The sequence below is a fragment of the Cupressus sempervirens genome, chromosome 4, assembly GCF_028749045.1.
Source record: "Cupressus sempervirens isolate cs-2001-9-10 chromosome 4, ASM2874904v1, whole genome shotgun sequence".
NCBI lineage: Eukaryota > Viridiplantae > Streptophyta > Pinopsida > Cupressales > Cupressaceae > Cupressus > Cupressus sempervirens.
In genome coordinates this window covers 223,814,625-223,840,839 of record NC_143121.1, presented here as the reverse complement: position 1 = coordinate 223,840,839, position 26,215 = coordinate 223,814,625, and the positions used below count along the sequence as shown (strand labels likewise).

At 38.4% G+C, this 26,215-nt stretch overlaps 1 long non-coding RNA gene and 1 pseudogene across 1 annotated transcript; one reads left to right on the top strand and one right to left on the bottom strand.

Moving 5' to 3' along the window:
- On the top strand, positions 1-26,215 carry LOC149560804 (uncharacterized). Its single transcript, XR_016363381.1, has 2 exons — positions 1-420; positions 25,970-26,215. It is a non-coding gene; the product is annotated as an uncharacterized LOC149560804 (long non-coding RNA).
- On the bottom strand, positions 4,122-4,973 carry LOC149560805 (protein BOBBER 1 pseudogene; annotated as a pseudogene).

Genomic DNA, 26,215 nt, shown 5'->3' with positions numbered 1-26,215 from the left:
CGTGCTCTGCTCTTTCTTCGTTTCTTGTTTGTCAATTGCTTTCAGTTTTTTTGTTCTCTGTGTGTCCAATTTTTTGAGGTCTTTGATCTGTTTGATTGTTTACAGCGTGCACGCTGGCTTTTCTGTCCAACGTTTGTTTGTTCATTTCTTTTTCATTTTTCTTTCTGTTTTAGTATTGATTTTTGTGGTTGAGCAGAGAAAGAGACAGAACAGAGGAACGGAGGAAGAGACAGAACACAGCAATTTCATACCCAAATTCTTCCGTTGTAAAGTCATGACTTCTCTAATTATCACACAAATTCACCGGGCTCAGGGCTGAGGCAGATTAGAGCAAGTTCGGAGGAATTGGGGGCAAATACTAGATACAATAAGAACAGAGGAACTGTGGCTGTTGCAACCCAGGGCTATTTCTTCTTGCAGGTATGTAGAATTCAATACCCAAATTCTTCTGCTGCAAAGACACGTATGTAGAATTTAATTCGCTTCTTTCAAACACCCAACGCTGCTAATTGGGTTCTTCTTTTACTTCACTTATTTCAGAGCATATTTGGGTCGGACTGTCTATCAACATTCTTCTGTTCCTCTTCTTTTACTTTGCTTATTTTAGGGTATTGTTAATTCCTTTTTAATAGCATCGCCCAAACTGAGAAGGTATTCTAGTAGGGCGTGGTTGTGTCAAAATATCTATCGTCCCCATCCACTGAGCTAACAATGAACCTCTGACCGTGTTCAGCCCCCTTCTCTCTTTCGCTGAAAGAGCAATAATATTGTTTTACTCAAAGAGCAAAGAAGATTTAAATGAGGTAAATAAATTTAATAAAAGCATTTATGGTCTTCTGCACACCCATCTTGCTGCCAATTACATATGGAAGCCTTGGCCACATTAATGTTATTTCTACTAAACAGCCTTGGTAGCAATAAGAAATGATAATTTCATCTCCGTGTTAATATATCACTTTGCAGAGCCTATGTGAACATGCCCTTTCTTGCCTATTCTTAAATGTAGAGAAAAATCGTTTAAATAACAGAAGTGATGTCATCTATTTAAGAGAATCATGCATAGCTATAGTCTCAAACAGAACTATATAATGATAATATGCAGAGCTATAATCTTCACTTGTTTCGAGGGAACACTTTGACCCTCAACCACTTTTGAGACTGATATGATTGTGGACACTTCTTTTCAGCAGTTAGAGGACTCTTTTACTTCAAAGGAGACTGTTGGTAAATAGATTTGTCCTTCTTGTTCCTTGTGACAATATGACTCTTAATGCTCGAATGCTGAACAACATCTGCTTACAACAGTTGAAAAGCCATCTTCTAATTACTGACTTCTCTCTGAATTGGTAGGTATAGCTCCCTATGTGAATGATGTTCAAGGAATTATGTTTTGTTCCTAAAACTAATGTGGGGTATGCTCTTAACCCGAGAGCAGAAGAGACAAACCAAATTAAGCCTAACCAAAACTTAATTTAGGCAAGAAAATACTTACTTATCTACAACCCAAGCTATGGAATCTACAAATCCTATGAATTCATAACTCAGTAACTATCTACAGAAATTTTAATGAAATGATTAAGAAATTTTCCTGAAACTTTCCCTGAATCTCATAAAGCACATCCTACTCTGATTAATTCATATCCTCATTACAAAAAGAACGAAACATCCTTCCTTTCTTCCTGCAATTCAGATTTAAAAGAAAGACGCATAGAAGCAACAGGCTAACTAAATGGAATAGAAATTATTGACATAAAACACTCTTCTATTGACTCTACAACATCAAGTCTATTACATCAACAATTTGCCCTCTCTTCTACTCCAACTCTCTGACTATATGCAGAAAAAGGCCCCCCATGGCGATAATCTCCTTTAAATAATCTCCTTCACAACCCTTCCCTTCATGACCTTTTAGTTTCATCCCGACTCTTGAGAATCAATCCCATTAATCATATTATCAAATATTTTACTTCCTTTGCTGATTCATATTCCTCTATCCAATGTCTGTGGATGATGTTATTTATGTGAGAAGGAAGCTCTAAATTTAACATGCAATCAAATATTGATTGGACACATGTGATAAGAAATCAGTGACATGTCATAATGGTTGTAATCTTTTAAGTTGATAGGTAATGATAACTGAACCATATGATTGGGAGTCAATTCGATGCTCTATGTTTCTCTCATCTGATGCTTTGTTTGGACTTTTATCTTCTCAAATGTTAATTGCCACTGCTTTATATCTTCAAAGGATTATACATGGTGTCATATTTGGAGTGTCCTGTTGAAAATAATACCAGGCAGATTATCCTACATTTGGATGAACTTACCTCTGAGGTTCTGCCCCTTACCAACCTAACATAAGTTACAAAGTGGACAGTGGTAGATGTTCCTTTCATTATCAAAGAATTTGCATATGCCATAGAAATAGAGTGCCATGGAAAACCCTTCACAAGATTGAGTAGCATAGGTTGGTGCAAGAGCTTGAATACACAAACACCTCATGCACATCATATTTGTTGTTGCTTTCCTATCAATCAAGTGGTTGTTGTCTTCATTATAGCAGATCCTACAAGTGAATAGCTGGCCACAACAAGTAGCGAGTAGTTTACAATTCCTTTTATAATGCTTGCAGCCAAAACCATTTCTCTCATCTCTATATGATAGACTTTGTCCACATATGTCTTCTCCATTGCCCCAAGAAGATGCTTCTGTCTAAGGCAACTACTGTGAATTCGAAGAATACATTCTTTATTTCCAAAGAAATAGTAGGATTCACACCATTAATTATAGGAGGGAAGGGCACCACCATCCTCTTGTTATCATAAATCACTGGAAATACAGGAGAGCTCTCAATAATATGTAAAAACTTATTTAATTTCATGTCGGTCTTGTGGTATTCCACAAGCTCATCAACTCTAAATTCCCTCACCTGTTTCAATGGAAAGAAACTTTTAATATGGGATGTGGCAATGCCTCATATGTAAAAGGTCCATGTAACATGTCGAAGTCGTGTGTTCCAACTGCATCCAAGTTTCTCCTCTTGCAAAGATTTGGGTGGAGCCTGTCTTGAAGATCAATAAAGCTATTATACCTAGCTTCATCAATTGTGATATTCCTCATTATAGCGTAAACAATAAATGGTCTTATCAATGACATCTCTGGCTGGGGAACATGATGCTTATATCAATAGCCTTTGTCATAAATTTCAAGGACACTTTATCGAACCAGGACTTGCTGCTGCTCATTATACTTATGTAGAGACTAAACATCATCACCATGATAAAATACCACTTGTGAAAATAGTTAAGCCTCGAGCAGATGATGGGGTAAGCTCAAATGTTGAGCATTTACATCATTTTAACTATGAAGAACACACAACACCGAAGAATGGTATCCATAGATAACAAATCTGGATGAAGTGTCCCATCTAAAATGTGTTGAATGACTTCTGGAGGATTATCATTATAAACATCCAAGCAAGCAGCTGAGAAACCATGGTCATATGTAGGAAAAATGTCCTTGATTTCACTGATTTTTGACTCATGAATTGCAGTCTCTTGTATAGAGTTTGAACTCATCCTTCAATGTATCTCATATATCTTGGGGGTAAATCAATTAGCTTGGAAACAGTGAAGCACAACACGGGTTAAACATCAATGTTTCACGAGCTTCTATGTTGTAGCTTTTGATGTAATGCCTTAGATTATCTAAACATCTATCGATTAATGAAGGATCTTCAGCATATCAAATATAAATGGATGTTACTACACTTTCTACTAGAACGAGGGTCAAACCAACTAGAATTGCTCCCATCAGCATAACTATAGAACCAATCATAATGACATGATCACTTGGCTTAAACCAAGTCCATATGCCCATAGAAGTTCTGCTAATAAGTCCTCCAAGAATAGTTCCCATTAGCAACACAGCTCCAGAACAATCATATGCAATCAGAGACTCAATTCCAGTGGATCAGAATAATTCCCATCCATCCCGTGGAGAATGGTTGAAGGATTTACCATACACATTTACCCCTGATCTCCTAGTGCAATATTTGAATAGCAACTGTAAAGAGCATTCTCGTCCACTAAAGACCATAGTCGATAAAAGAGATTATATATTTATGCCTTTGAGAAGTCCATTTCAGGGTGCGGGCCCATAAATTTCTTCAGTATTTCTTACATCTATTGTTCCTCACTTGTAGGTAATCCCATGGTCTTTTGACGTTGATCAAACATCATTTTTTTCACTGTCTATCGTATTTTTGCATCTAGGTCAAAAAGCTTGCTATTCTTAGGCTCTACTTTCTGAGTATTGATTACAGGTTCACCCTTTACAACACAGTTCCACCACTCCATTTGATTTTGCTTTGTCAATAAAATTGAGAGTACCTTTCCATCTTCTATACTATAGAAGCAGTCATCCACTTTAATCGGCTTAGAAAGTTCACCATTTAGTATAAGATGCTTCCCTTTTAGCCTTGCCTTGATACTATTCTTTTTAATTTCACAAATAATCGATCTTCTTGCAGTACCAGGTGTAAGAGGTATGGTAATTGTGACCTCAGATAAAGTCTGCGTCCAGGAATAATTCTCAAGATCTGCTCCATTGCCAGAGTTTGGATCTTCCTTGGAAACTCTTGAAGAGATGAATAATGGCGCAGCAGGAGCATAGGCTTCCACAAAGGCATCCAGAGTGACAACTGCATCATTTATGAAGTCTAATACCTCTCGAAGATCTCCATGAAGTTGTCCAACTGATGAATTCTCATTCTCTCTAGAGGAAGGTAGAACTTCTAAGGAAGGGGAGCACCAATGATCCATTGTATCAACTATAAGCAAGAACTGAGGAATCACTCCTCTCAAATTGTCAATCAATCTTGGTTGTGACTTCAGAAAATTGAAAACTAGTAATTGTGTCAAATCTGAATTGTCATGTCCATAAATAGCAGCAATATCCATCAGCTTTGGCATGTCTAGCAACCTCTTTCTCAACAAGAAATCTTTAATACTGAACTGATGCAATGAATTCTAGATTGACGCATAGGAACTTTCACATCTGCACTAGAATTTTGATTTTTACCTGTTTACCATACAGGTAAAGAAATCAACACATACAGACAATAATAGCAGAATAATATTCGCATATGCCAGACATACATTATGCTTCATAATATCAGTAATAGTAGATGAATGATGATTTACAATGATCCCAGACGGGATATAAATACTACCGCCGAACCTTCCCGAAGGAGTCTGTCGGCCACAACATTACATCCGCTACAAACTATTTACCTGTCGGCTACAAAATACAAAACACCGACGACAGTCAATCCGTCAGCTACAGAAACACCGTTGGACCCATCCAGTCGGCTAACACCATCCCCCCCAAAAAGAAAAGTCGTCTCCTAATGACTGATAAAATATCTGAGACAAATTAACAAACAAAATACATTAACAGAGTGACTACAACAAGAGAAATCTGCTTCTGACACATCACTGTCACCTTCATCCCATGCCTGTAGCCTCTGCTAACACAACACTGCCTCTTTGATGAAGCTGACCTTAATAGCCACTTGTGCTGCTTTCTCTGCTTCCAACACTAGGTCCATTGAGCTAAGTGTCGTTGCACTGCCTCCAACTGGATGATTAGCTCCTCCCGAGCTCTCTACGCATCCACCAAGATAGCCTCCGGGCCAACACCTACTCCCACTGCCTCTGGTACACAGAAAGTCCATGCCTGCAGCAATTTCAACTCTTCTCAACTGGTCAGATTCCCACGACTGATATCCGCAACGATTGGGGGTCCACAGGGTCACTGCCCCTCGCTGCCAAGACCAAATTAGCATTTCGCAACCCACACAGAAATGCACAGAACACACCATTTCTGTCATTTTCTGCCAAGTCCAGACTCTTTCTAGTAACCACTGATGCTCCCCCTTCCGTTTGGCATTATCTATCACTCATTCGAAACAACTTGATTCTGTCGTCATTTAAAAAAAAAAAAAAAAAAACCCTCGCACACCCACAAAAACTATCACGACAACGCCATGCACTTCTGTAGGATGAGACAGTGCAGAGGCGAGCACATACTGAAAATGCCGTAGCAAGTAAGGTATGCGACAACCAAACCTTTCGCCTGCCCCTCTCAATCTCAAGACTACCGATCGGCAAACCACTCTTAATGCACCCGTGCAACCTGCTGAAGTGTTCAGCTGGCGACGAAGGAATGAAGGAGTTTTACTTTTGGTGAAATCTGTAGACGGTAGAGTTCTTTTTGTTTTATGCCCGCTGACCTTTCCTTCTTTTTTTTAACCCGGGTAGACTGCCCGCGGAGTCTTTCTGGCAGAGGAGATTAAGTTAGAGCCCGCGAAGTCTTTCTAGCGGAGATGTCTTTTACCTGCGGCCTTTCTGTGGAGAGATTTAGAAGTTTTATGCCCATAGAGAGGCTGCCCACGGGGCTTTTATCAACCGGTGGACAAATTATCCGCGGGGCCATTCATTTTCACGCCCGCGGATAGGCTATTGCTCGCGGGGCCTTTGACTTCGCCTACAGACAGGCTGTCCGCGGGGCCTTTGGCTTTCTCGCTCGTGGACCATCAGTTGCCCACGGGGCTTTGTCTTTAACGCCCACGGACAGACTGTTACCCGCGAGGCTTTCTTGTCCGCGGGGCCTTTCTGTCCGTGGGGCCCCTCAACTTTTTATTTATTTATTTATTTATGTATTTTTAAAATTTTTTCTTTTTTTCATTTTTTAATTTAATTTTTTTTTCTTTTTCTTTTTTTTTTTTTTTTCAAAAAATATAGAAAGCACCTCAAATTTGCCTTTGAGTATCGCCATTCGGCAACAACGAGGGTTTCTCCTTCTGCAACAACGAAAGAGTCTTCCTAGCACCATATATTTTGAATTTGGATCCGTTGATTGTTAGAGGTACCTTCTACCCGTCCAAAGTTGATAATCTGATCGCTCCATTGTCGCCGACCTTTCGAATCTGATATGGTCCCAACCCATCTGGCTTTAAACTTTTCCACTTTGATTTCATTTCGACCGTCGTATGCCCTACGTCTGTTTTGTGCCACCTCCGTCACCCACTGTGCCTGCGGTTCTCGCGCAACTTGATTATTTCCTTGTTGTCGGTGCCCTTCCACTGCGGTGTAACCTTTTCTTTCCGCGCTGTCTATTCACCTTGTACCAGACAGTGGGATCTTTTGTTTTTCTGTGTTCAGACTATATGTTCTTCCCCTCAGCTTCAACCATGGCAACTTTTCCTTATTTCGCTTCCCTGCATTCCTTCGGACATTCATTTTCTTGTGTTTTGTCACGTTCGTCGACTGTTAACATATTGCAACTCGAAAACAGTTCGTAGTCTTCTATCTGCCAGTGGAACAGGCCATTCATCGAGTCCAGGTCATCGTTATTCGATCCTCCATCAAGTCTCAATACTCCCTCTTCGTCTGGTTCCATTCTCCTCTTTGCTTCGTCGTCACTTTCTGAATTTGATGATGCTGCCTCCTCACCAACCATTTGTGTATGCAGGTCAATTGTGAATCTTTTCCCTCCGCGCTCCATTGATAGGGTATTTCATTTTCAATTATGTTTTACTTTTGCTTGTACCAACCAATCCCGTCCCAGAATAACATCATATCCTTTTCTTTTTAATGGAATGACCACAAAATCCAATAAAAATTGTTGCGTACCAATTGTTACCGACTGCGCTTTCAAGATTCCCAATAGTTTGATCCTGTGTTGGTCTTCCGTGAGCAACTTAAATGCAGGTGGCCACAATGTCGGCTTTCCCAACTTCTTCCAAGTATCCTCCGACAAGACATTCACGCCGGACCCTCTGTCGACAATTGTGTCTGTCAAAATATTTCCCAAAATCTCCATTTTGACGACCGCCGGATGTCGTCCGGATGTGAGTGCTAGCAGCATTGGGTCTGTTGTCATCACTTCCCTACTATCCCTTCCTGTGTCCTTCGGTGCTTTCGGAAACGGTGTATGATTCAGAATGGCTGTTCGTAACTGGGGCATTGTGAGAAGGAGGTCACTTATCTTGACTGGTATCTCTGTTTGTAAGATCTGTCGTACAATATTTTGTTCTACGAAGTTCCTTGCCAAGGTGCCGGTGATGTCCTTCAACTGAGATGTCCCCACCGACGATGCCTTTGCAATGTCCGCCTGCACTTCCCCCACTTCTCTCTTTTCCTCCGCTTGCCTCCGTGTAATTGCCAGAACCTCCTCTACATCCGTGCCAACAGTGATCAAGTTTACTCTAGCTTTTGGACACTTGGAATCTTTGTGATCGTCGGGTCCGCACCATCTACATAACAATTTCGGTGTGTTTGCCGCTGTACAATCCCGCGCAAAATGACCCCACAAATTACACGCTCGGCATTGAACGATCGGCTGTCCGTTTGCATCATACTGAGTTAGACTTTGGCTCCCATTATTTTTGTTATTATTTATATTATTTTTCCTGTATCCTCCGGATGTAGCATCGACGGTATTCGTGTTTTCGCTACTACCCGACGGGGAAGCCTCTTGTGTGATAAACACCTGCAGAGATCCTCTTGTTTTTATGTTAAAGGGGCACTCCTTTGTCAAATGGCCCATAATCTGACAAATGTCATAGAATTGGTTCCTTGGACACGATCCTTTAGTATGATCGTCAATCTTACATTTCGTGCACCACAACTCACTACCTTTTGGCTCCTTCTGCATGTTTTTAAACTCCTTCATCATGCGAACCATATCCTTCTGTAGGGCACGAACCTTCTTGTTGCTGCTTTCTTCGTCACTACTATCATCCCCGTTAGACTCGTCGTCATCCGAATCAGAGGAGCTAGTTTTCTTCTTCTTTGTCTTCTGCTCACTTTCAAGGTCTAGTGCTCTATTATACGCATCCACATATGATGACGGTGGCACAATTTTCATTTTCCTCTGCAACTTCGAGTGTAGGCCGTTGACAAACCATCTTTTCTGCAATCCGTCCGCTGGCTTGCTTTCCATTTTGTTTATTAAGTCTTTTAATCTCCTAGCATAGACACAGACAGTTTCGTGCTTCCCCTGCTTGGTATTGAAAATTTTCGCTACAATTTCATTATCATCTCGCAAGAGTTTAAATTCTACCAAGAACTCATTTTTAATGTTATCCCAGCTATTTAGCTTTTGTGGATCCGTATCTGAAAATCAATCAATTGCCACGCCCCGTAGGGTTGCCGAAAATTGTCTCATCCAGTCGTCTTCATCAGTTATGCCATTTGCCCTCCAGATCATCTCACATGTCTTACAATGTCAGATGGGGTTGGCTGTACCATCGCCCTCAAACTTTGGCAGCTTTTCTTTGGGTCCCGCCATCACAACATTGAAGGTCTGCACTCTCGCATCGGTGGTCTACACTCCCACATTGGAGGTCTGAACTCCCACACTGGCGGTCTGCACTCGCACACCGGTGGACTGCTCTCCCACACCGGAGGTTTGCACTCCCACACCGGCAGACTGCTCTCCCACACCGGCAGACTGCTCTCTCACACTAGAGGTCTCGACAGTTACGAACTTTGGTGAAGAAGAAGGATCTTCTAAAGTTGTTTCCCGCGAAAGTCTATCCTAGACGAAGAGGTCACTCCACGCTTGTGCTCCCTTGGCACTGCGAGCCGTGTGAGTTGATGCTCTTCCGTCTGAATTTTCTTCCCTCGGTGAACACAAATTCAAGAACTCCTCCCGTGCTTCTTTCACCAATTCCACCTGCTGCCGAGTCTCCTCTAACAATTCCTCCATGCTTCAGTTTCCGTTGGCAATCTTTTGAAATCTCCGTCGATGTTCGGCTTGCTGTGCTAGAATTAAATTCTCTTGCGCAGTATGGATTCCATCTTTTCCCTTGACCTTATTCCGATCCTTGTTAAGCTAATTTGGCATTAATCTTCATTCCTCCCACCTTCTAGGTTCATAAGGCAATGACGCCAAATGTTTACCGTACAGGTAAAGAAATCAATGCATACAGACAATAATAGCAAAATAATATTCGCATATGCCAGACATACATTATGCTTCATAATATTAGTAATAGTAGATGAATGATGATTTACAATGATCCCAGACGGGATATAAATACTACCGTCAAACCTTCCCGAAGGAGTCTGTCGGCCACAACATTACATCTGCTACAAGCTATTTACCTGTCGGCTACAAAATACAAAACACCGACAACAGTCAATCCGTCGGCTACAGAAACACCGCTAGATCTAGTCGGCTAACATTACCCTTCATAGGAACATTATTAAGCTAACCGAAAACAATTTTGGAGAATTCTTCATGGGAGGTGACTCTAAAAGATTTAAAAAAATGGTGTACTGAAAGTGCACCTACAGAGACATATTAGTCTTTGGGGATTGTATTCCACTTTCCTCTGACATCATATCTTTTGAGGATTCTTCCTACTAGTTGGGAAGCATTCTCTACTACACCTATGGCACCACTTCTTCCTACAAGGAGGAACATCATTCATTTTTCATGGTGCAACTTCTTCAGTCATCAAGGAGCTTCTTTCATGGGTGTGCATTCATCATTGAGGGGAGGCTACATTTGCTTTTTTTCCAATATCTTCCTATAAGGATAATTCCTTGTCTTTGGAGTTTGATTCACTTTCATATATGGACATGTTACCTTGTTTGCCACCTTTTGGGCATCCACTAGATTGGCTTGTGGCATCTACATTCATCAAGGACTTGTCAACATATGAGTAGACTTCAGAGGCAACATCTATAGCATACTACATATGGATTCCTATCCATCTTCCTATCCACAATGGGAAGTATACTTGCACCTATACTTGGTGTATCTTCTTCCTAGATGGAGAAATGTATTTGTAGGCATTGGATACTTTTTTGTCTTCATGACATCCTTGTAGGAGATTATTCAATATTGGGCGATATCATCATGTATGTTTTCTTATGAGGGATATATGCTTGTACATGCATGATGTATGTCATACTAGGGGAGGTCACATGGCTCTTCTCTTCTTTATTGTACTTATTGCTCTTTTTGGAGGAGGCTTTTCTCATGAGGTTTTCCCTCTTTCTCCGTTTTCAGAGAGATTGCATTGCATTATTGTATGCAGAGCATTGCATTTGTACATGGGTACCTAACATGGCCTAATAGTTGGGACCCACATTGCATCTTGCATTGAGCTTTGTGAGCTTAAGTGCATTCTCCTAAGTTGCACTTAAGGGGGTTGTTAGTCTAAAAAATAAATTATTATTACACTTTACTTCAGTTTACTTAGGATAATGCATTTTTTATATTTTTTGTCATGTAGACACTTGAAAATATGTATAGTCATATAAGTTGTCTTGTTGACAACACAAGAGTTAGCAACTTATTTGAGCACATGGTGTCTACAACATCTCTTTATGAGATACACTTATGTAAACTCCTATGCTCAATGGAGGATAATCCACTCTTGGTGGACATGTGCTTTGTTGTGATGTTTATCTCTTTGCTAACTCCTAGTCATTCTAGTTGCCTTTATATACAAGGCACCTCTAGTGTGTATTCATGTCATATCCAATATCTAATTATCTCATATCCAATTATATGATATCCATTATCATCTTGATCATTATTGAGATTCTCATTTGATCATCATTAGTCTCTCTTGTGCTAGTGCTTGAGCTTCTTGATCTTGGCGTCATTTTGCCCTAAGGAAAATTCTTGCAAACTTACTAGAGTTAATTAAATTCATAGGTAATAGTTTCTATTGACTTATTTCTATTAAATTTTAATATAAGACAAATAATAAAGTCAATGAAAAACATTGGACCAAAACCACTACATTATCTATCTCAATAGTCTATTTTTAAAATTTTCAAACTTTATTTGAGTTTCAAGTGAAATTTAGCACTTAAAATAAGTTCAGTTGAGATTTTTAAGAATATTTGTAAGCATCTACTTTTCTAAAAAATCATAAATATTGAATAGAACATATTTACACTACACATCTCAAAATTTTCAATACAAATGATAACTTCAAATAACCTACCTCCTAACAAAATAAATTCTAAAATTTCTAATCAACATAAATATTTCATAATTAATTTCAATTTTGTTTAAAAAGAAATTGAAAGAATAATAATAACTTAACATTTAATAATAATCGCCTATTACAATAATTAAGTATAAAAAAAAAAATATTAATATCTTGTAAATATTTTAAAACTATTAACAATTTATGAAGATATTTTTGTTAAATCCTAACACAAAATTTTAAACTTAAATCGATAATAATATCTATTAAAAAAAATTATGATACAAGTTGAGGGTAGTTGAAATGACTCTGACAGTACAGTAAGAATGGTCCATGTAGGTATCGGATGAATTGGGAGAAGGACAGAAGTGTTATGTTAAACGACACAAGCTAGTGGGCCCGATGAAAATATGTTGCATCATAGTTGGTGCTCAATGAAAGACCCAAAAAGGAAAGTCTTGGAGACTGTTATTTGTAGACATTATCGAGATTCTCAAAAAACTTTGCATTTATTATTAAATTATTAATTGCATGATGGTCTACCTGTCTCAACTACAATTAAACAAAGCCATTATAGAAAAAGTCATAATTCCATCTATTCATCTTATTGTTGATTATTCTCCCTGATGATTTTTGCTGCCCACATATCTCTTTATTCAGTTTTTAGTCTGATTCGATAGATAAAATTCATTGTTGCAACCATATGTTTTAGGATTTTGTTTGAGAAGTCAATGAGGGCTTTGCAGAAGTTCCGTTGAAAGGGAGGACATTAGTAAATCAAGTTGATAATTATGATTGTCTATTATTATATATTATGCATCTAGGCTGGCCATCCAAGTAGGTGCAATAGGTATAATTTGTCATGTCCCCTTTCTAATGACATAATTTTAATAGAGAATTTGCCTATCATCGACTCTCGTAGGCAAATGATTGTGGAAAGAGGGTCATTTTATTTCCAGATGATTACATTTTTTCTCTCAGAGAATAATAATTCAGTAAGTGGGGCCTACTTGTTCTATTATTAAATTAAGGTTGTACTTTAACTTTATAAAGTTATTTATTTAATTTTATAAAGTTTAATAATAAAAGTACATCATAAAGGATAATTTGGGAAAACTTCTAGTAACTTCTTAGCGAGTGAATAAATAGAGGACATAAGGTACTCTTTTGAACAGGGTGGTTTTGTGAATTCGATTTCTATTCCATTTGGAGCGATTTGTAGCCATTTGGTCTGCAAATTCTCAGATTATCTTTGCGAATGATAACTCCCATTGATAAGCAATTTTGAGGGTGTGGAATATCACCCGAATTATTGCACTTTGGAGGTAGCATTCAGCTATTTCGAGTTGGGCAAAATTTGTGGCCTAGGGCCAACATCCAAAGGATTTAATTGTGAGGAGTTGGATTGCATATCTTGTGAAAATTTACTGCAGTGCGGGAAGGATTTCTTCATCTAGAAACTGACAAGCTAAGTAAGGCATATTTTAAGAATTCACCATTAACAGGAATGCATCATTTTTCAGTTCAAAATTCAGAGTAGAGACAGCAAATTGTGTTTGGGTTCTTGAGTGCTGTTTTTCGTCGGATCGGGCACTCCATCTGTGTGCAATTTCGAACAAAGCCACACATAATTATTTCCATATTGCAGGGCTGCGGTCAAATTTGAGGGAACGAAGATAGGCGGAAATCGCTCCTTGCAAGGGATTATAGTCGAGTTTTGGGCCAGTCAGGATAATCACGCCACGCGACTTCAAGACTCACGATGATATAATAAGCTAGGCGGCAACTTCGACCACAGTCGGGATTAATTTCGACGGATGTTCGAAGGGTTTCCTTGTGGGTTTGGACATTTTTCATAGCGGGTTACACACCAGTTTTGACTCCACGGCAGGAACCAGATATCGTTGATTCATACCTATCGACTCCTTTGGCACTCATCATTGTCCAGGTTCCAAGCGGTTTATTTCATGTTTGGTTAATGAAACAATAAGATTATATTGAATGAAGAAAATGTGCAAACTACATCATTTGTTGTGATTTAATGATCTTTCCATGTATAGCAGAATTATATGTTAATACCAATATCACCAAATTGCTCATTTAGTCGCAACAAGATTTCCTAGTTTCATATCAGATTTAATTTTGGTCATTTCAGTGGTTTTTTTGCAAATTGTTTGACGAAATGTCTAACCCTTGAAAATTTAAGTTTTGGGCGTTAAAAGAAGCAATAACCTGTTGGGGTTATTTCAGTGGTATCAGAGCAGTATTCCTGCCATCCTGTTGGGTAGGACATCTTATGCAATCATATTCTAGATATTATATTCGCAGGAGGACTAGACATAAAGGTAGAGATATGGGGGAAAGAAAATCACAGAGTCCACCGAGATTTCCCAGAATTGATGATGAGGAAACCAGAGAGTTTTACAGATTCATGACTACAAGACAGGAAGAAATAGCTCAGTCACTTCAGGCTTTGAATGCCACAATGGAAAGAATTGTTCAGCCCAGGATTCAGGAACAAGGAAGAGGTACATCTGATCATGATAATAGAAGTGTGGCAGGCTCACAGGGTGCTCCTAGGCATAGATCATGGACAGCAAATAGGCCTACTCGTCCCACCTTCCTAAGGGAGGAGGCTCAAGAAATAGGAGAAGATGATTTGCCAGATGATTTTCAGGATGATCTTAGGGCTGCTACTGTTGAATGGCAGGCATTACCCCCACATGTGCGTGAACTATTGAACTTTGATCATTATCTAAACCAGAGGAGAGAACATATGAGGAGTAGCCGTCAGAACAGGAGGCCTAGGGGAGATTATGATAATGAGTTGCAGCGAGCTGTTGGCAAACTCACTTTACCATTTTTCGATGGTAGCGGTCAAATGACAGCACAGACATGGATTCATAAGTTGGACACCTTCTTAGCATTAAGGCCTATGTCTGAGATAGATGCCATCAGGTATGCCACCTTGCATCTGGAAGGCGCAGCTCATGATTGGTGGTCGCATGGAATGGTTACTTTGCAGCACAATCGGGTAACATCTTACCAAGACTTTGTGGATAGATTGGTTGAGCGTTTTGATAAGAAGGATCCAGAGATTTACTTTCGTGACTTTGCACAGTTAAGACAGTCTGGCAATTTGGAGGTTTATATTAGTGAATTTCAGTGGTTGTCGGTCATGGTACAGGATGTGTCTGAACGAAGGTTAGTTATCTTATTTACAGAAGGATTGTCTGAACCTCTCAAAGGATGGATTAAGGCATTTGACCCACCAACACTGCAGGAAGCTATGAGGAAAGCACAGAGTATGGAGCTTACAACACCTTCTAGTAGGTTCAACTCTCTGAATACTACCTCTTTTAGAGACAATAAGAAATTTGATAAGAATAAAGGGAAGAGCATTGAAACCAAAGGAAAATCGACTACACCCCTAGATGCAGAAGCATTAAACGACTTGCGCAAGAAGAAATTATGTTTCTATTGCAAAGGCCCATATGACAGAGACCATGTTTGTCCTCTAAGACCTAAAGGGAAGGCCAACAGAGTTATGTGGGCATATTACGAAGGATCAGATTTCGACAGTGCAGCAAATGATCACAGTAGTTCAGAGTCTGAGGAAGAAACAGGAAATTCAGAACAAAAAGAGGAACCTGAATTGCATTTACAGCAAGGGCGTTTGTCTAGCATTCAACAGGAGGGATCTTTTAGATTACATGGTGTTCTAGCAGGATAGAAGGTGATCACATTGGTTGATACAGGAGCTACACACAATTTCATCGATGCACGATTGGTTGAGCGCCGTGGTATTAAGATAGAAGAATTTGAAGGTCTTCGAGTACAGGTTGCTGATGGTTACACTCTTAAGTGTGACAAGATGGTTAGAGACAGGCCGTTATGCCTGAATAATTATGAGTTCAAAGCAGATTACCATGTGGTCAATATGGGTGACTTGGATATCATTTTGGGGATGACATGGTTACGCTTATTGGGTGAGGTGACTTTTCGACTCAAGGACATGGAGATCAAGTTTGAAGTAGATGGGAAACAACATGTGTTGAGAGCTATCCGGAATAGTGACATCCGAACGATTTCTCTCAGACAATTAGAAAGATTGGTGAGACATGAGGATATTGAATGGGTAGCCATGTGTACTCTCATGCCTACACAGGAGGAACAACAAAAGACAGAATATCATCCTGACATACAGATATTAAGGGAAAAGTATAGTAAGTTATTTAGCGATATTCCACCTGGTACACCACCTGATAGAGGGATTAAGCACATCATCGAACTAGAAGAAGGTGCTAAACTAGTCATGATCACTCCATACAGGCATCCAAAAAGGCTCAAAGATGAAATAGAGAAAACCATCAAGGAGCTTCTTGCGATGGGACATATCAGACCTAGTAAGTCTCCTTTTGCTTCTTCAGTAGTTTTGGTTAAGAAGAAAGATGGTTCATTACGGATGTGCATAGATTACAGGATGCTAAATAAGAAAACCATTAAGAATAGATATCCTATTCGACGGATTGATGAGCTAATAGATGAACTACATGGGGCATGCTACTTTAGTAAGATTGATTTGAGATCAGGGTACCACCAGATTAGAGTCAAAGAACAGGACATAGAGAAGACTGCATTCAGATGTCACTGTGGGCATTTTGAGTTTGTAGTGATGCCATTCGGGTTGACCAATGCACCAGCTACTTTTTAGTCCACCATGAATAAGGTCTTCCATCATCAGCTGAGAAAATTCGTGCTAGTATTCTTTGATGATATCTTGGTATATAGTCGAACATGGCATGAGCACATGGCGCATCTAGAGACAGTATTGAAGACCTTGCAAGCAGAGTCCTTGTATGCAAAAGATTCTAAATGTGATTTAGGCATGACCGAATTGTTATGCTTGGGACATATTATCAATAAAGAAGGAGTACGGATGGATCCTGATAAGATTCGTGCTATTGTGGAGTGGCCTACTCCTGAGAACCTGACACAGCTGAGAGGGTTCCTTGGTTTATGTGGCTTCTACCACAGATTTTTTTGTGGATATTCGTGACACACGGCTCCTATGATAGATTTGCTTAAAAGGGGAGCTTTCATTTGGATAGCAAAAGCATAGGCTTGTTTTGACCATTTTAAGGAGATCATGACTTCATGTCCAGTACTTGCGTTGACTGATTTTTCAAAACCATTTGAACTCCAGTGTGATGCTTCAAGAGATGGTATTGGGGCTGTTTTGATGCAGGACAAACACCCAATTGCATATGAAAGCCAAAAACTTCATGGGCCAGAGAAAACATTCAGCATTTACGATAAGGAGATGTTAGCTATCATGCATGCATTAGCTAAGTTCAGGCAGTACTTAGTAGGTGGTAAGTTTTGTATAAAAACTGACCACAACAGTTTGAGACATTTCCTTGGGCAAAGGGATCTTAATGATAGACAGCAGAAATGGGTAAGTAAGCTACAAGCATATGATTTTGATATATCTTATGTTAAGGGCACGCAGAATGTGGTAGCAGATGCCTTGTCACGCAGACCACATCTTAGTTCGATGATTGAGATCTCTGAGGACTGGAAGCATCTAATTATTGCAGAATATGTTAGAGACCCATGGGCATCTGAGATAGTTGATGGAACAATTGTTGATACTAGGTATACGCTTGTGGATGAATTGATTATTTACAAGAGCAGGATATTTTTAGTCCCAAGATCGAAGGTGAAGCAGTCTATTATGCGAGCTCTTCATGATGCACCTATAGCTAGTCACCCCGGATACTTCAAAACATATAGGCAGGTGCGAGAACGATTCACTTGGAAAGGACTCAAGGCAAATGTATTGCAGTATGTCCGTGAGTGTCATGTTTGTCAGCAAAATAAGCAAGAACACACCTTCCCAGCAGGACTCCTACAGCCACTTCCTATACCAGATCAGAATTGGGAATGCATATCCATGGATTTCATTACCGGGTTGCCCAAGGCTCAGGGTTGTGATTGCATTTATGTGGTGGTAGATAGACTAACAAAATATGCTCATTTCTTTCCCATCACCACTACCTATACCGCAGTCTAGGTAGCCGAGGTATTCTTCAGAGAGGTTTTCAGGTTACATGGGATACCCCGCAGTATTGTCAGTGACAGGGATAGTAGATTCTTGAGTCATTTTTGGCGAGAGGTGTTCTGATTATGTGGCACTGAGCTCACACCCAGTACCAGTTATCATCCGCAAACTGATGGACAGACAGAGATAGTAAACAAATGGGTGGAAGGCTATTTGAGGAATTACGTGGTTGATCAGTAGAAGGCTTGGGTAAGATGGATTTATTTTTGTGAATATTGTTATAACACCACTTTTCACATGTCTATTTAGATGACACCTTTCCGAGCATTATATGGGTATAATGCACCGAGTTTTATTGACTTGTTAATGGGTGATGTTCGGGTTCCACGTGCCGAGGATTTGGTTCAAGAAAGTAAAGACATTATTAGCACTCTACGGGATAACATAGCTCGAGCACAGAATCAGTATAAGCAATATGCAGATCAAAAGAGGACGAAAAGGAGCTTTGAGGTAGGTGACATGGTTTACCTAATGCTTCAGCCATTTCGACAATCTACTCTCAAAAAGAGTGGGTCAGAGAAGCTTAAGCCTAGGTATTATGGGCCTTTCAGGATCACCTGGCAAATAGGGGAATTGGCTTATGAGCTTGAGCTTCCAGCAGATAGCAAAATATATAATGTGTTTCATGTATCGCGCCTTAAAAGGGTGTTGGGACAGAATGTGGTACCTTCTACCATATTACCGCCTTTGGATGATGAAGGGAAATTGATCTTAGTGCTGGAATTCATTTTAGAAAGCAGGGAAAAACAGCTTTCCAGAAGAGTAATCAGAGAATATTTGGTTAAATGGAGAGATCTACCAGTTGAAGATGATACTTGGGAAAATGAAACAATTTTGCAGCATCCAGCTTTGAGATTGCTTGAGGGCAAGCAATTTCAGGAAGGGTGGACTATCATGTCCCCTTTCTAATGACATAATTTTAACAGAGAATTTTCCTATCATCGACTCTCGTAGGAAAATGATTGTGGAAAGAGGGTCATTTTATTTCCAGATGATTACATTTTTGCTCTCGAAGAATAATAATTCAGTAAGTGGGGCCTACTTGTTCTATTATTAAATTAAGGTTGTACTTTAACTTTATAAAGTTATTTATTTAATTTTATAAATTTTAATAATAAAAGTACATCATAAAGGATAATTCCAAAAAACTTCCAGTAACTTCTCAGCGAGTGAATAAATAGAGGACATAAGGCACTCTTTTGAACAGGGTGGTTTTGTGAATTCGATTTCTATTCCATTTGGAGCGATTTGTAGCCATTTGGTCTGCAAATTCTCAGATTATCTTTGGGAACGATAACTCCCATTGATAAGCAATTTTGAGGGTGTGGAATATCACCCGAATTATTGCACTTTGGAGGTAGCATTCAGCTATTTCGAGTTGGGTGAAATTTGTGGCCTAGGGCCAACATCCAAAGGATTTAATTGTGAGGAGTTGGATTGCATATCTTGTGAAAATTTACTACAGTGCAGGAAGGATTTCTTCATCTAGAAACTGACAACCTGAGTAAGGCATATTTTAAGAATTTGCCATTAACAGGAATGCATCATTTTTCAGTTCAAAATTTAGAGTAGAGACAGCAAATTGTGTTTGGGTTCTTGAGTGCTGTTTTCCATCGGATCGGGCGCTCCATCTGTGTGCAATTTCAAACAAAGCCGCACATAATTATTTCCATATTGCAGGGCCGCGGTCAAATTTGAGGGAACGAAGATCGGCGAAAATCGCTCCTTGCAAGGGATTATAGTCGAGTTTTGGGCCAGTCAGGATATTCACGCTACGCGACTTCAAGACTCACGATGATATAATAAGCTAGGCGGCAACTTCGACCACAGTCGGGATTAATTTCGGCGGATGTTCAAAGGGTTTCCTTGCAGGTCTGGACATTTTTCATAGCGGGTTACACACCAATTTTGACTCCACAACAGGAACCAGATATCGTTGATTCATACCTATCGACTCCTTTGGCACTCATCACTGTCCAGGTTCCAAGCGGTTTATTTCATGTTTGGTTAATGAAACAATAAGATTATATTGAATGAAGAAAATGTGCAAACTACATCATTTGCTGTGATTTAATGATCTTTCCATGTATAGCAGAATTAGATGTTAATACCAATATCACCAAATCACTCATTTAGTCGCAACAAGATTTCCTAGTTTCATATCAGATTTAATTCAGGTCATTTCAGTGGTTTGTTTGCAAATTGTTTGACGAAATGTCTAACCCTTGAAATTTAATTTTTGGGCGTTAAAAGAAGCAATAACCTGTTGGGGTTATTTCATAATTGTGTAAAAACATGCAACCAGACAACTTGATTATGTTTTAGCAACAATAAGTTGTTTGGAAGAGATGTGTGGTTCACCACTTGTTTAACTAATTTATATCATAAATGGACAAGAAATTCCATAGTTTGAGTATTCAAGACTATGATTTGGTTTTGAGGCTCAATGTAGGTTGTAAAAGATGCACAAGGTTAACTCGTTGTGCTTCTATATGGAGGAGTTCAATGAGGAACGAATGTATTCAAGGCATTGGCCCTTAGAGCTTCTAGTATTTTTGTAAGTAATTTTTTCTCACTACTTTGATAGGATTTGGTTCTTGTTGCCTCTGCCATTTATTTATATCTTTGATTATTGTTTGTTTATGGTCTTCACTCTTAGATTATTCCAGTATTCTATTACACTTAACCACCAACTTTTCCATTCCCATGACATCTAAATCTTAAAGCAAATTCTAAAATGTGCCCACAATTTAACTTGGTCATGCTAGAATGCATCTTTATAAAGTTGGTTTATGTTGAAATAATAGCCTATGTTTTTTATGTCATAGCTTCACCACATGTTTGCTTACGCAATAGTTTGCAGTTAATGGAAAAGTAGAGTTCAACCTATAACACACTTATGAGTGCACCCATTACCTTGACACCAAACTTATCTCATTTTTGTGTAGAGTATGTCAGATGGCAAAAGGAGTACAAAAAAATATAGGGTTGTATTAGTCATTACCTGTACCAGAGAAGCCATGAGAGGATGTCAACATGAACTTCATTCTTCGATTACCAAGGACACAACAGGAGCATGATTCTATTTTTGTGGTGGTTGAAGAGTTTTCAAAGATGGCACATTTCATTCCCTGCAAGAAGACTAGTGATGTTGTTCATGTGGCAACATTGTTTTTCAAAGAAGTGGTGAGACTACATGGTCTTCCAAAGAGTGTAGTTTCAGATCGAGATACCAAATTTGTTGGGTATTTCTGGCATACATTGTGGAAGAAATTAAAAAGGATTTGAAGTTTAGTTCATCACACATCCACAAATTGATGAACAGACAGAAGTTGTGAATCATATTTTGGGAAATTTGCTGAGATGTTTGGTTGGAGATAAACCAAAAGGATGGGATCTGATTTTACCATAGACAAATTTCACATATAATAATTCTATCAATAGGAGTACTAGTAAATCACCATTCTAGATTGTATATGAGAGTAGTCCCATAAATGGTTTTGAATTGAGATAATTAGATAAAGGAGAGATAAGTAGTGTTCAAGCAGAGGAATTTGCTAAACATTATAAGAATATCCATGAGCAAGTGAGGAGTCACATTATAAAGAGTAATACACATTACAAGGCTAAGGGAGATGTGAAAAGGAGGTATAAGAAATTTCATATTGGAGATGAAGTCATGGTTCATTTGAGAAAAGAGTGTTTTCCAGTGGATACATATAATAAGTTGAAAATGAAGAAGTTTGGACCGTGCAAGATAGTAAAAAGATATTATTTTAGAAATTCTTATGAAGTGGAGTTGCCTACTAAATTGAATATTTCACTAGTATTTAATATTTCAGCTTTGACAGAGTATTATGAAGGAGGTGATGGAGATGAAGTTGCAAAAGCGCAGTGAAATATTCCAGTAGTTAGGTCGGCTACAAAGGAGATTGAGAAGATATTGGACAGTCATGTTGGAAAAAGTACAAGGAACATAACTTATGAAGAATACCTGATCAAATAAAAAGGAAGGCCAGTAGAAGATTCATTATGGCTGGCAATGGAGGAGGTTAACCGTCTTGGTTTTCCTCTGAATACTTGAGATGTGATGGAGTCACTTCTCAAATCACTCCGGGTGTGTGATGCAAGACCATCCTGTGTGTAAGAGAAATCTTGCATCAACCAAAAATATTTCATTGCAGTTGTTTGAATAAGGGTTGTCTTACTGTAGAGTTGTGGTTTGTGGAGGCTTGCTATTTAGTAAGTCTGTCATATGAGCTCAGAATGTCCTAATTTCAGAGGTGGGTATTTATCTTGTATATATTAGCATACTAGTTGAGGCTCAATGTCACATCATGTGTATTCATGGATTTGTTGTGGATTTTTGGTTTGCAATTTTGGCATATAAACTTCAAGCTCACCATTAGAGGCCTAAAAGTGCTCGGATGAGGCTCAAAAACTCAAGGGATGGGCACTTGCGCTAATTTGAGTATGTAAATCACAACCTGAGCTTTCTGAAAAGTGGTTATAATAGCTAATAGGAGCAATGGTTCGAGAGTTATGGCCTTTCGAAGTTGGGCTGACCAAAACTTCCAAAACAAATGTCAAAAATATATTTGGCTGATTGTACATGTATTGTTAGGGTCTGTCGGCTCTAGGTATTAAGGTTGAGTGTCTAGATCCTTCCTAGGTGGCATAAAATTGCCTGCTTGAGCATTGTCAAGGATAGCTCTAGGTTATAGTTTGCAACTTTCTCTTGCAAATTACTGTAATGAAGGCACATGTGAATTAGCATATTGTAATTTTGAATTCTATAATTTCACATTTGCATTGATAATAAGAAGTCCATATTTTATTCTCACAAATTGTTGTTATTCCTTTGTTTATGTTATGTATTTATGGTATTAAGTGGAGCACCCTTCATCAAGTGGTATCAAGTTGGCATGTTTAAAGTAAAATTTTAAAAAATTGGAGGAGAGAGAAAGTGATGAATTTGGAGGAAAAATAAAAAATAAAAAAATAAAATGGAGAAAATGGAGAAAATGGAGAAAAAGGGTATTTCATTTACCATGGTGCATGGGTAGCGTAAAATAGAAAAAAAAGAAGATTGTCATTTCATTTATTGAGATGTGTACATGGCATTTTAGAAATTTCTGAAAAGTTCCTTAAATGGTGCATTTAATATTTTTTGCGATCCACAAAGGAAATATAATTTTCTAATTGTCCCACATGATGGTGCTAAGTTGTATTTTGGTTGTAATTTAATATTTGTTGTAAGGTAGTTGTATTTACCTTTTATCCCACATTGGTTGAGTTTATAATATCTTGGGTGGTAAGTGCCTATATAAGAAAGGCTTATGTGCATTTGTAATCAAGCTTTGAAGGTGTAATCTCTTGTAAGCAAGCTGAGGTAAAAGATCTTAGTGTATAAGAGCTTGGGTTGGAGGCTCTCTTGGTCAATCCTATTTGGTTGTAATCTCTTCTTTGTAAAAGCTCTTGGTGTGCGAGCTAGTTGGAAGCTCTTGGTTTGGAATCTTTCTTTTTGGGAGCTCTCTCATATTGTAAGAGTTTAGAGTTCTCTCATTTGGAGAATATTGTAAGGATTTTCAAGTATAATAAAAGCATGCTTTGTGAAGCATTTTATCTTCTCTTTATCTCTTTGTTGTTGTTTCTTTCTTTATAAGTTGGTAAGGGTGGTGTGACCCTTCATTAGTGGTATCAGAGCATACCTTCATCAAGTGGCATCAGAGCTCAAATTCTTGAGTGTATGGGCAGAGCATCGACTGTGAGGTAGTTTGCACTAGGACTGTGGTTTGGGTTGAGCGTATAGGCAGATTGCTGACTATGAGGTAGTCTACACCAGGACCTTGGGTTGGGTAAAGTTTGTCAAGAACAAGTTCTTGATTGTATCGACAGATTGTCGACTATGAGGCAGTTTGCACAAGGTGCTTGTGTTGGATGATGTTTGTCTTATATAGACTTGATTATGGAGAAGAGAAAGAAGAAGATGAACTTTGTGATTGGATGGATTCTAAGGATTCCTAGACTTGAGAAAATTAGAGAAAGAAATCAAGAGGCATTACGAGTTGCATTCTTTGATTTGCAAAAGAAAGTGAACGAATTAGAAGCAGTGTTATGAAAGGGAAGAGCATGTCACTAGAAAAGAGATGTTGATAGTTCTTTGGATGCGAAAAAGAAATAAGATCCAACGAAGTATCACACATGCGATATAAAAGAGCAAGAGGATGAAGAGGAAAATATTTGCAAACCCAAAGTTGAAGAAGATGAAAGAGAAGAGGAAGAGCATCAAGATGACAAGATTTGTAAGCCCGAAGTAGATCAAGATGATTTGAAGACTATAGCAATGGAGGAAGAGTACAATGGCTTAGATGGCGATCAAGCAAGTGAAGCAGTTACATGCATTGTTGATGACATCAAAGAAGCAAACGAAGATGAATATATTAAAGAGGTAAATGTTTATGAACCATGGGATGTTGAATATGAAATGAGTTTGAAAGATAATGATGATGGTTTGCATGAGGATCTTGTTAGTGATGTGTGATATGCAAAGGAAGATTGGTATGGCGTTGTGGAGTTTATTATAGATGTATTTAATTCAACAAGATTGGAGGTTAATGAGTTACACTTGGATAGAGTTAATTGCGAAGGAGTATTGCCAACAATAGATACTTGTTCTAGCTATGTGCTAGAAAAGAGAAAAGAAAAAATCAGCAACGGATACTTGTTCCAGCTAGGTGTTGGAAGAGAAGGAAATATATATATATATATATATATATATATATATATATATATATATATTTTAGTAGTGGCTACTTTATTTTGTGAATCCATATTGACAAAAAAATCCCTACTATGGGGTGTCTGATGTAGGAGTATCCTATATAAAAAATAAAGGGCGCATGTTGAAAGTAAAATTAGAAAAACTATAAAAAAATTTGGAGGAGATAGAAAGTGATGAATTTGGAGGAAAAGTTAAATTTTTTTTAAAAAAATGGAGAAAAAGGGTATTTTGTTTACCATGGTGCATGGGTGGCATAAAATAGAAAAATAAATAAAAATGGTTGTCATTTCATTTATCGAGGTGTGTAGGTGGCATTTTAGAAGTTTGTGGAAAGTTCCTTAAATCATGCATTTAATATTTGGTGTGATCCACAAATGAAATATAATTTTCTAATTGGCCCACATGGTGGTGCTTAGTTATATTTTGGTAGGAATTCAATATTTATTGTAAGATAATTGTATTTACCTTTTATCCAACATTTGTTGTATTTGTAATATCTTGGGTGGTAAGTGCCTATATAAGCAAGGCTTATGAGCATTTGTAATCAAGCTTTGAAGGTGTAATCTCTTGTAAGAAAGATTTGGAGGTGAAGGATCTTAGTGTATAAGATGTTGGGTTGGAGGCTCTCTTGCTGAAGCTATTTGGTTATAATCTTTTCTTTGTAGAAGCTCTTGGTGTGCAAGCTAGTTGGAAGCCCTTGGTTTGGAAGCTTTCTTTTTGGGAGCTCTCTCATATTGTAAGAGTTTGGAGTTTCTCTCATTTGGAGAATATTGTAAGGATTTTCAAGTGCAATAAAAGCATTCTTTGTAAAGTATTTTATCTTCTATTTATCTCCATGTTATTTATTTCTTTATGAGTTGGTAAAGGTGGTGTGGCCCTTCATTAGTGGTATCAGAGCGTACCTTCATCACATTTTATCACTATAGAAATCTAAGATATTTTTTGCATTAGTATGACTTTGTCTTGTGCTAAGAGGGGTTTGTCTTAAGTTATATTTAAGTCTACAATTTAATAACATATTCTTGTATTGGGGATGCAGATTGGAAGGCCTATAATTTATTTTTTGGCGGCTAAAGGAGAAGCAAGAGTGAGAAAAGTTTTGGAAATGCTACAAGATGAGTTCAAACTTAAAATTGCTTTATTAGAATGTTGTTCAGTGAAGGAAATTAATTGCAATTACATTCAAACTAAGGCAGATATGTTTCGATCCTTATCAAGGCTCTCAACTACTATGCTCTCATATAAGAATGTGTAGATTAATACAGTGCACCAACAATAATCTGTA